Source organism: Macaca fascicularis, chromosome 19 (assembly GCF_037993035.2).
Source record: "Macaca fascicularis isolate 582-1 chromosome 19, T2T-MFA8v1.1".
Taxonomy (NCBI): domain Eukaryota; kingdom Metazoa; phylum Chordata; class Mammalia; order Primates; family Cercopithecidae; genus Macaca; species Macaca fascicularis.
Window position 1 is genome coordinate 2,516,675 of NC_088393.1, and position 11,202 is coordinate 2,527,876.

The window sequence follows — 11,202 nt, forward strand, 5'->3', positions numbered from 1 at the left end:
CGGCCCCAGCCATGCTGGCCTGAACAGGAGGGCTCCTGCCCTAGGGCCTTTGCAGGCACTATGCCTCCTGCCTGGACTGCCCTTCCCCAGATCGCCCCATGGCTTCCTCTTCCAGCGTCCTTTGACTCTACGAGAAGGCCACAACCTTCAAGAGCTCCTGCTAACCACCCCAGCTAAATCCCAACCACATACACACACCTCTACCCCATTACCTCTGTCCCATGCCTCTGTTTATTTCTACCACAATACTCACCACTCACAGATTCTCTCTCTTTTTTTTTTTTCTTTTTGAGACAGAGTCTCACTCTGTTACACAGGCTGGAGTGCAGTGGCTCCAGCTTGGCCCACAGCAGCCTCCACCTCCCAGGTTCAAGTGATTCTCCTGCCTCAGCCTCCTGAGTAGCTGGGATCAAAGGTGTGCCCCACCACACCCAGCTAATTTTTGTAATTTTTGTAGAGATGGGATTTCATCATGTAGGCCCGGTTGGTCTCAAACTCTCAGGCTCAAGCAATCCTTCTGCCTTGGCCTTTCAAAGTGCTAAGATTACAGGCGTGAGCCACCATGCCTGGCAATTGTTGGGTTTTGTTTTATTTTTTGAGACGAAGTTTCGCTCTTGTTGCCCAGGCTAGAGTGCAACGGTGCGATCCCGGCTCACTGCAACCTCTGCCTCCCAGGTTCAAGCGATTCTCCTGCCTCAGCCTCCCGAGTAGCTGGGACTACAGGCACCCGCCACCATGCTCAGCTAATTTTGTATTTTTAGTAGAGACAGGGTTTTACCATGTTGGTCAGGCTGGTTTCGAACTCCTGATCTCAGGTGATCCACCCGCCTCGGCCTCCCAAAGTGGTGGGATTACAGGGGTGAGCCACCGCATCTGCCCAGTTGTTGGGTTTTTTAAAAAATAGCTTTATTTATGTTTATAGGGAATACATTTGCAAGATGTGATGATTAGTCTTTTTTTTTTTTTTTTTTTTTGAGATGGAGTTTCGCTCTTATTGTCCAGGATAGAGAGCAGTGGTGCAGTCTCGGCTCACTGCAACCTCCGCCTTCTGGTTTCAAGCGATTCTCCTGCCTCAGCCTCCCAAGTCGCTGGGATTACAGGCGCCTGCCACCACGCCCAGGTAATTTTCTTGTGTTTTTAGTAGACATGCGGTTTCACCATGTTGATCAGGCTGGTCTCAAACAGCTGACCTCGTGATCCACCTGCCTCGGTGTCCCAAAGTGCTGGGATTACAGGAATGAGCCACCGTGCCTGGCCCTTTTTTTTTTTTTTTTAAACTGGTAGTCTCACTTGGTCACCCAAGCTGGAGCGGAGTGCAGTGGCCCTATCTCGGCTCACTGAAACCTCTGCCTCCCGGGTTCAAAAGATTCTCTACAGGCACCTGCCACCACACCCATCAAAAAAAATTTTTTTTTTTTTTGTGATGGAGTCTCACTCTGTCACCCAGGCCGGAGTGCAGTGGCACGATCCCGGCTTACTGCAACCTCCGCCTCCTGGGTTCACGCCATTCTCCTGCCTCAGCCTCCTGAGTAGCTGGAACTACAGGCGCCGCCACCTCGCCCGGCTAGTATTTTTTTTGTATTTTTAGTAGAATCGGAGTTTTACCCTGTTAGCCAGGCTGGTCTCAATCTTCTGACCTCGTGATCCACCCGCCTTGGTCTCCCAAAGTACTGGAATTACAGGCGTGAGCCACCGCGCCCGGCCATAAGTTTTGCGTTTTTAGTAGAGACAGGGTTTCACCATGTTGGCCAGGCTGATCTAGAACTCCTGACCTCCAGTGATGTAGCCCTCTTGGCCTCCCAAAGTGCTGAGATGACAGGCGTGACCCACCGCACCTGGCCTAAAACGAGATTTCTTTTTTTTTTTCTTTTTTGAGACAAAGTCTCGCTCTGTCACCCGGGCTGGAGTGCAGTGGCGTGAGCTCGGCTCACTGCAAGCTCTGCCTCCCGGGCTAAAACTAGATTTCTAAATAAGCTTTGTGATTAAATATGAATATTTATACTTTTCAGCATATACTTACAAGAATGGGCCTGGGCACAGTGGCTCATACCTGTACTTCCAGCACTTTGAGAGGCCGAGGCGGGCAGATCACGAGGTCAGGAGTTTGAGATCAGCCTGGCCAAGATCGTGAAACCCCATCTCTACTAAAAATACAAAAACTAGCCGGGCATGGTGGTGTGCACCTGTAGACCCAGCTACTCAGGAGACTGAGGCAGGAGAATCGCTTGAACCCAGGAGGCGGAGGCTGCAGTGAGCCGAGATTACGCCAATGCACTCCAGCCTGGGCGACAGGAAGAGACTCCGTCTGAAAAAAATAATGGAAAACAGGGATTTCCATAGATATTTGCACACCCATGTCGGTAGCACCTTGATTCCCAACAGCCACAAGGTAGAAGCAGTCCCAGTGGCTATCGACAGATGACTGGGTGAACACAGCATGGCCTGTACACACGCTGGAACACGAGGCAGCCATGAAAAAGAGCGAAGCTCTGACTCAGGCCACAACGCGGATGCACTCTGAGGACGTTATACTCGGCGGGAAGCGCCGGACACAAAAGGACACATCTTGTGTGATCCACTCCTAGGAGGTCCCTCGAGTCTGCAGATTCACAGAGACATAAAGTAGGATGGAGGCTGCCAGGGGCTGGGGAGGGGAATGGGGTGTGAGCGTTTCATGGGGGCTGGGGTTCAGTTTGCAAAGATGAGAGAGTTCTGGAGGTGATGGTGGTGATGGTCGCACAACCGTGTGAATGAGTTTAATACCGCTCAACTGCGCACTTAAAATGGTTAAGATGATCAACTTTATATTATGCATATTTTTCCACAACCAAAAAAATCGATGTTCATAAAACCATGGAGTTAGACGAGGGCTTTGGTCCGCGCCAGCTTTGCAGGCAGAGGCCTGAGGGGTCCTCTGGGGGCCCACACTCAGACAAACCTAGGCATGATATAATGCTCTGTGGTCGTTGTCTTAAAATTCCTAAAAATTGGCCAGGTGCGGTGGCTCACGCCTGTAATCCCAGCACTTTGGGAGGTCCAAGCGGGTGGATCAGCTGAGGTCAGGAGTTGGAGACCAGCCTGATCAACATGGTGAAATCCCATCTCTACTGAAAAAACAAAAATTAGTGGCCAGGCGAGATGGCTCAAGCCTGTAATCCCAGCACTTTGGGAGGCCGAGACGGGAGGATCACGAAGTCAGGAGATTGAGACCATCCTGGCTAACACGATGAAACCCCATCTCTACTAAACAAATACAAAAAACTAGCTGGGCGAGGTGGCACCACCTGTAGTCCCAGCTACTTGGGAGGCTGAGGCAGGAGAATGGTGTAAACCCAGGAGGCGGAGCTTGCAGTGAGCTGAGATCTGGCCACTGCACTCCAGCCTGGGCCACTAAGCCAGACTCTGTCTCAAAAAAAAAAAAAAAAAAAAATTAGCTGGGCGTGATGGCGCATGCCTGTAGACCCAGCTACTTCGGAAGCTGAGGCAGGAGAATTGCTTGAACTCAGGAGGCAGAGGTTGCAGTGAGCTGAGACCGTGCCACTGCATTCCAGCCTGGGTGACAGAGCAAGACTCTGTCTCTCAATAAAAAAAAAAAAAAAAAAAAAGTCCGGGTGCGGTGGCTCACACCTGTGATCCCAGGACTCTGGGAGGCCAAGGCAGGTGGATCACCTGAGGTCGGGAGTTTGAGACCAGCCTGACCAACATGGCGAAACCCCATCTCTACTAAAAATACAAAATTAGCCAAGCGTGGTGGCACATACCTGTAATCCCAGCTACTTGGGAGGCTGAGGCAGGAGAATTGCTTGAACCCGGGAGGCAGAGGTTGTGGTGAGCCGAGATAGCACCATTGCACTCCAGCCTGGGCAACAAGAGTGAAAAAAAACCGTCTCTCAGAAAAAAAAAAAAAAAAAAAAAAAAAAAAAAATTCCTAAAAAGTTTTAAACAAGGGGCCCTGTATTGTCATTCTGAGCTCGGCCTCAAAGATTCCGCAGCCAGGCTTCTTTTGGGGCCTCCTTCCAGGGTCGGGGCGTTGGGCCTGCGGAGGGATACCCCTCCCACAGGGGACAGAGTGCGACCCGCTCAGGAAGTGGGTTCCTGACACGACAAGGAAGGAAGTTGGGGGGGTCATATTAAAATAGCATCACCCAACCCCTGGTCAGAGATGCGGGGAAAGGGCAGGGCCAGGACTGTGGACCCTCCCAGTGACCTTCCCTGTAGGCACCCAGCCCCGTCCCCTCGAGGCAACCAGACTCAGCACCCTCTGTTCCCACTAGCCCGACAAGAATTGGGTTTATTTAACTTATTTATTTATTTTCTTTTTCTTTTGAGACGGAGTCTCACTCTGTCACCCAGGCTAGAGCGCAGGGGCGCAATCTCGCCTCACTGCAACCTCCACCGCCCGGGTTCAAGCGACTCTTCTGCCTCAGCCTTCCGAGTAGCTGGGATTACAGGTGCACACCACCATGCCTGGCTAATTTTTGTATTTTTAGTAGAGATGGGGTTTCACCATATTGGCCAGTCTGGTCTCAACTCCTGACCTGAAGTGATGCACCCGCCTCGGCCTCCCAAAGTGCTGGGATTACAGGCATCAGCCACCGTGCCCAGCCTTTTTTTTTTTTTTTTAGACATAGTCTTGCTCCCTCGCCCAGGCTGGGGTGCAGTGGCGCAATCTCGGCTCACTGCCACCTCCGCCTCGCAGGTTCAAGTGATTCTCCTACCTCAGTCTCCCAAGTAGCTGGGATTACAGGTGCCTGCCACCACGCCTGGCTAATTTCTGTATTTTCAGTAGAGACAAGATTTTTCACCATGGTGGCCAGGTTGATCTCAAACTCCTGACCTCAGGGGATCCGCCCGCCTCGGTCTCCCAAAGTGTTGGGATTACAGGTGTGAGCCACCACGCCCGACCATAATTGCTTCTTAAAGAGAAACAGGCCGGGCGCGGTGGCTCAAGCCTGTAATCCCAGCACTTTGGGAGGCCGAGACGGGCGGATCACAAGGTCAGGAGTTCGAGACCATCCTGGCTAACACGGTGAAACCCCGTCTCTACTAAAAAATACAAAAAACTAGCCGGGCGAGGTGGCGGGCGCCTATAGTCCCGGCTACTCGGGAGGCTGAGGCAGGAGAATGGTGTAAAAACCCGGGAGGCAGAGCTTGCAGTGAGCTGAGATCCGGCCACTGCACTCCAGCCTGGGCGACACAGTGAGACTCCGTCTCAAAAAAAAAAAAAAAAAAAAAAAAAAAAAAAAAAAAAAAGAGAAACAAGTCAGATTGGATTTGGGCCCACCCTCAGGACGTCATTTGAACCTAATAATCTCTTTAAAAAGTCCTGTCTCTGGGGGGAGGGCCAAGCACAGTGGTACAAGCCTGTAATCCAAATACTTTGAGAGGCCAAGGCAGGAGGATCACTGGTACCCAGGAGTTTCAGACTAGTGTGGGCAACATAGCGAGACCCCATCTCTACAGAAAAAAATTATTTTGTTTAGCCAGGTGTTGGGACACATGCCTGTGGTCTGAGCTACTCCGGAGCCCAATGTGGGTGGATCACTTGAGCCTAGGAGTTTGAGGCTGTGATGAACCGTGATCAGCTCCCGTCGCACTCCAGCCTGGATCACAGAGATTTCCTATCTCCAGGCCGAGTGCCTCGGGTCACGCCTATAATCCCAGCAGTCTGGCAGGCAGGGCAGGAGGATCACGTGAGCCTAGGAGTTCAAGACCAGCCTGGGCAACTAAGAGAGACTTCTGTCTCTGCCAAAAGAGACAGAGGTCTCTTTTTTTTTTTTTTTTTTTTTTGAGGTGGAGTCTGGCACTGTCACCCAGGCTGGAATGCATTGGCATAATCTCAGCTCACTGCAACCTCTGCCTCCCGGGTACACACGATTCTCCTGCCTCAGCCTCCCAAGTAGCTGGGACTACAGGCGCCCGCCACCACGCCCGGCTAATTTTTTTGTATGTTTAGTAGAGACGGGGTTTTATCGTGTTCGCCAGGATGGTCTCGATCTCCTGACCTCATGATCCACCTGCCTCGGCCTCCCAAAGTGCTGGGATTACAGGTGTGAGCCACCGCGCCCGGTCCACAGACTCCATTTTTGACCCCAGTGTTAGCACAGAGCTTTTTACGCTGATCAGGGAGTGTGATTGTTCTCTGTTGCCAGCCCTGTCTCCCGCCCACCCCAGACCAATGTGGTGGGTGTGGACCTTCTGGGAAAGGGTGTGAACACGTGCTTCTAACATCCAGCCAGAAGCCCCATGACTGGGGCGCAGCTGCCTTTGGTCGGTAGGTGGCAACCGTGTCCGCTTGCTCTTGGGAGGGTCCGGGAGGCTGGTGCAGGGCTCCCAGGAGAGGCAGGGGCGATCTTACTTACCTTGCCAGGATAACAGCAATAAGGGCTGCCCACATGCATGCTGGACAATAGGGATACCACAGAGAACGAAAGTCCAGCCCAGGCAGCACAGCAAGACCTCGACTCTACAAAAATTTCAACCACAACAAAAATTAGCCAGGTGTGACGGGGCACACCTGCGGTCGCAGCTACGTGAGAGGCTGAGGTGGGAGGATCGCTCGAGCCTGGGAGGCAGAGGCCGCAGTGAGCTGTGACTGCACAACTGCAGTCCAGCCTGGGTGACAGAGCCAGATCTTATCTAAAAAAATAAAACCCAAGGCCAGGCATGGTGGCTCACGCCTGTAATCCCAGCACTTTGGGAGGCCGAGACAGGCGGATCACGAGGTCAGGAAATCGAGACCATCCTGGCTAACGTGGTGAAACCCCGTCTCTACTAAAAAATACAAAAACCTAGCCGGGCGAGGTGGCGGGCGCCTGTAGTCCCAGCTACTCGGGAGGCTGAGGCAGGAGAATGGCGTGAACCCGGGAGGCGGAGCTTGCAGTGAGCCGAGGTCGCGCCACTGCACTCCAGCCTGGGCGACGGAGAGAGACTGTCTCAAAAAAAAAAAAAAACAAAAACCACCAAGGCTGGCAGCACGTTGACTCACGCCTGTAATCCTAGCTCTTTAGGTAGCTGAAGCGGGAGGATCACCTGAGGTCAGGAGTTCCAGACCAGCCTGGCCATCACGGTGAACCCCCATCTCTACTAAAAATCCAAAAATTAGCTGGGTGTGGGTGGCGCGCCTGTAATCGCAACTACTCCGGAGACTGAGGCACAAGAATTGCTTGAACCTGGGAGGTGGGGGTTGCAGTGAACGTCGATGGCGTCACTCCAGCGTGGGCAACAGAGCAAGACTCCATCTCAAAAACAAAACAAAACAAGAAACACCAAAACATCCTTCTCTGGTGGAGCTGAAAGAAGTGAGACATCCTTGGCCGGGCGCGGTGGCTCACGCCTGTAATCCCAGCACTTTGGGAGGCCGAGACGGGCAGATCACGAGGTCAGGAGATCGAGACCATCCTGGCTAAGCCGGTGAAACCCCGTCTCTACTAAAAATACAAAAAACTAAACGGGCGAGGTGGTGGGCGCCTGTAGTCCCAGCTACTCAGGAGGCTGAGGCAGGAGAATGGCGAGAACCCGGGAGGCGGAGCTTGCAGTGAGCTGAGATCCAGCCACTGCACTCCAGCCTGGGCGACAGAGCGAGACTCTGTCTCAAAAAAAAAAAAAAAAAAAAATTTGTGTAGAGACAAGTTCTCACTATGTTGCCCAGGCTGGTCTCAAACACCTGGGCTCAAGCGATCCTTCCACCTTGGCCTCCCAAAGTGCTGGGATTACATGTGTGATCCTCTGAGCTCGGCCCTGGTCATTTCTTGAATATCTGTAGCTTATAGCTACTCAGCCCGCCAGTGGCTGACCTAGGTTTCTGGCTGATTCTCTGCGTCCACTAAGCTCACGATTGGGGAACCAACTCCATGATTTTGCAATATTTCGATGCCAGACCCTGACCCATTACTATGAGTTGGGAGGGTCACATTCCGTTTGTTTTTTCTTTTGAGACAGTCTGGCTGTCACCCAGGCTGCAGTGAAGCGGCATTGGTATGATCTCAGCTTACTGCAACCTCTGCCTCCTGGGCTCAAGCCATTCTTCTGCCACAGTCTCCCGGAGCGTAGCTGAGACTACAGGCGCCACCACTCCCAGCTATGTTCTTTTTTCTTTTAAAAAAAAAAAAAAGAAAAAGAAAGAAAGAGACAAAGTCTTGCTATGTTACCCACGGCAATCTCAAATTCCTAGACTCAAGCAATCCTTCTGCCTGAGCCTCCCAAAGTCCTGGGATTACAGGTGTGAGCCAGCACACAGGCTGTGGGTCACATTACTTTTGAAAGGTTCTGGATAAAGAACAATGTCAATTAAAAAAGGGGTCCCGGCCGGGCGCGGTGGCTCAAGCCTGTAATCCCAGCACTTTGGGAGGCCGAGACGGGCGGATCACGAGGTCAGGAGATCGAGACCATCCTGGCTAACACAGTGAAACCCCATCTCTACTAAAAATACAAAAAACTAGCCGGGCGAGGTGGCGGGCGCCTGTAGTCCCAGCTACTCTGGAGGCTGAGGCAGGAGAATGGCATAAACCCGGGAGGCAGAGCTTGCAGTGAGCTGAGATCCGGCCACTGCACTCCAGCCCGGGCGACAGAGCCAGACTCCGTCTCAAAAAAAAAAAAAGGGGGTCCCATCAGTAGAGGCCAAAATCATGACTGAAACTAGCTTAAGCCCCAAAGCAAAACAAAAACCCCAAAGAAGGCCAAGCATGGTGACTGGCGCTGTAATCCCAGCATTTTGGGAGGCTGAGGCGGGTAGATCACCAGAGGTCAGGAGTTTGAGACCAGCCTGGCCAACATGGTGAAACCCCGTCTCTACCAAAGATACAAAAATTAGCCAGCTGCAGTGCAGTGGTTATCGTAGTGAAAGTGAGTGAAAATCGTAGCTCACTTCAGCCTTGACCTTCTGGACTCAAATGATCCTCCCACCTCAGCCTCCTGAGTAGCTGTCCCAGCGGTCCCAGCTACTCAGTGCCCCACCGGACCCAGCAATTCTGTTTTTTTCTTTTTCTTTTTTTTGCAGAGATGGTGGTATGTGTCTCAAACTCCTGGCCTCAGGCAAACCTCATGTGTCAGCCTCCCAAAGTGCTGGAATTACAGGCATGAGCCACCATGCCTGGCCTAGATTCATTTTTTTAGATGCAGAAAATCTGGGCTTTGGATTTAATGACTTACCAAATAAAGGCTGTCCTTTTTTTTTTTTTTTTTTTTTAAACAAATCAGCAAAACAGGGGCTCTTGGCTAGTTTGCATAAGGCATCCAGTGATGGAGAGATGTGTATTTAAGCTAAAAAAAGAAAAAGTGAAACTCACAGCAGTCTGAGTTTTTATTTAGAAAAGGAAAAAAGAAAGCAACTAACTGAGAGCGAAATAGTTTCCTGGAATGCTGTTTTTTGTTTTTTTTTTTTGAGATGGAATGTCACTCTATTGCCCAGGCTGGAGCGCGGTGGTGCGATCTCAGCTCACGGCAACTTTCATCTCCCGGGTTCGACTGATTCTCCTGCCTCAGCCTCCCTAGTAGCTGGGATTACAGGCCCCCGCTATGCCCGGCTAATTTTTGTATTTTTAGTAGAGCCAGGGATTCACCATGTTGGCCAGGCTGGTCTCAAACTCCTGATCTCAGGTGATCCACCCACCTTGGCCTCCCAAAGTGCTGGGAGTACAGGCGTGAGCCACCGCGCCCGGCCTTGAAATGCACTTTCTTGGCCGGGCGCGGTGGCTCACGCCTGTACTCCCAGCACTTTGGGAGACCGAGACGGGCGGATCACGAGGTCAGGAGATCGAGACCATCCTGGCTAACATGATGAAACCCTGTCTCTACTAAATATACAAAAAAAAAAAAAAAATTAGCTGGGCGTGGTGGCGGGCGCCTGTAGTCCCAGCTACTGGGGAGGTTGAGGCAGGAGAATGGCCTGAACCCGGGAGGCGGAGCTTGCAGTGAGCCGAGATGGCGCCACTGCACTCCAGCCTGGGTGACAGAGCAAGACTCCATCTCAAAAAAAAAAAAAAAAAGAAATGCACTTTCTTTGAAACACCATGTCCTCCCCTTTTTCACCATAAACTCCCTCACTCTCTGCGAGTTTACCTAACTGTATGCGTCTATCTAATTATGTGATTACCTAAAAGTTCCAGGAGCAGGCTGGGTATGGTGGCTCGGGCCTGGAATTCCAGCACTTTGGGAGGCCAAGGCGGGCGGATCACCTGAGGTTAGGAATTCGAGACCAACCTGACCAACATGGAGAAACCCTGTCTCTACTAAAAACACAAAATTAGCCGGGCGTGGTGGTGCGTGCCTGTAATTCCAGCTACTCGGGAGGCTGAGGCAGGAGAATCACTTGAACCTGGGAGGCGGAGCTTGCAGTGAGCCGAGATCACACCACTGCACTTCAGCCTGGGCAACAAGAGCAAGACTATGTCTCAAAAAAAAAAAGAAAAAGAAAGTTCCAGGAGCCAATCTGGACACAGACCAAGAACGGAGACCCACCTGCAAAATCCCAGAGATTTCCTCAACGTGGTCTGCAACCTGGCCGTTATTAGGATGAGGCCAGCATGTGCTTTTAAGCCACACAGAGCTTATATTCAGCACCTCCCCTGCACACCCACCATTCCAAGTTCCTCTTTTTTAGCCCCTCACCCCAGCCTCAAGTTTGAAGGGGTTTCTGGAGGCCTAAGCCAGCTGCTTCCCCACTGCGAACTCTAAAAATGAAGTCGCCTTCGTTTCACTGCACTTTTTCCTCCTTATTGGTTTGGCAAGACTTGGGTATCCGAGCGTGAGCTGGTTACACCCAGGCACTGTCGAGTTGTTTGGGGAGGGGATGACAAATTCCCTCCCGTTGAGAACCACTTGGTTAAACCTGTCCAACTGGAAGGAGTAACAAATTGGTCATAAAATGTGCATGTTTTGGTGAAACCCCTTCTCTACTAAAAATACAAAAACTAGCCACAAATCACTTGAACCCGGGAGGTAGAGGTTGCAGTGAACCTAGAACTGCATTCCAGCCTGGGTGACAGAGCGAGACTCCGTCTCAAAAAAAAAAAAAAAAAAAAAAAAAGTGTGCTTGTTTGGCCCAGGAGATGCAAGAGGTCTTCTTTACCTACAGTACTGATGAGAAAACTCAAACCTGAGCACCGCCCAGGTCAGAGTGCAGTAACAGGCAGAACTGGAACCTGGCCCCATCCCAGTCTCAGGGGACTGGTGTCAATGTCCCCCCCCCCTGCCTCGTCCTCC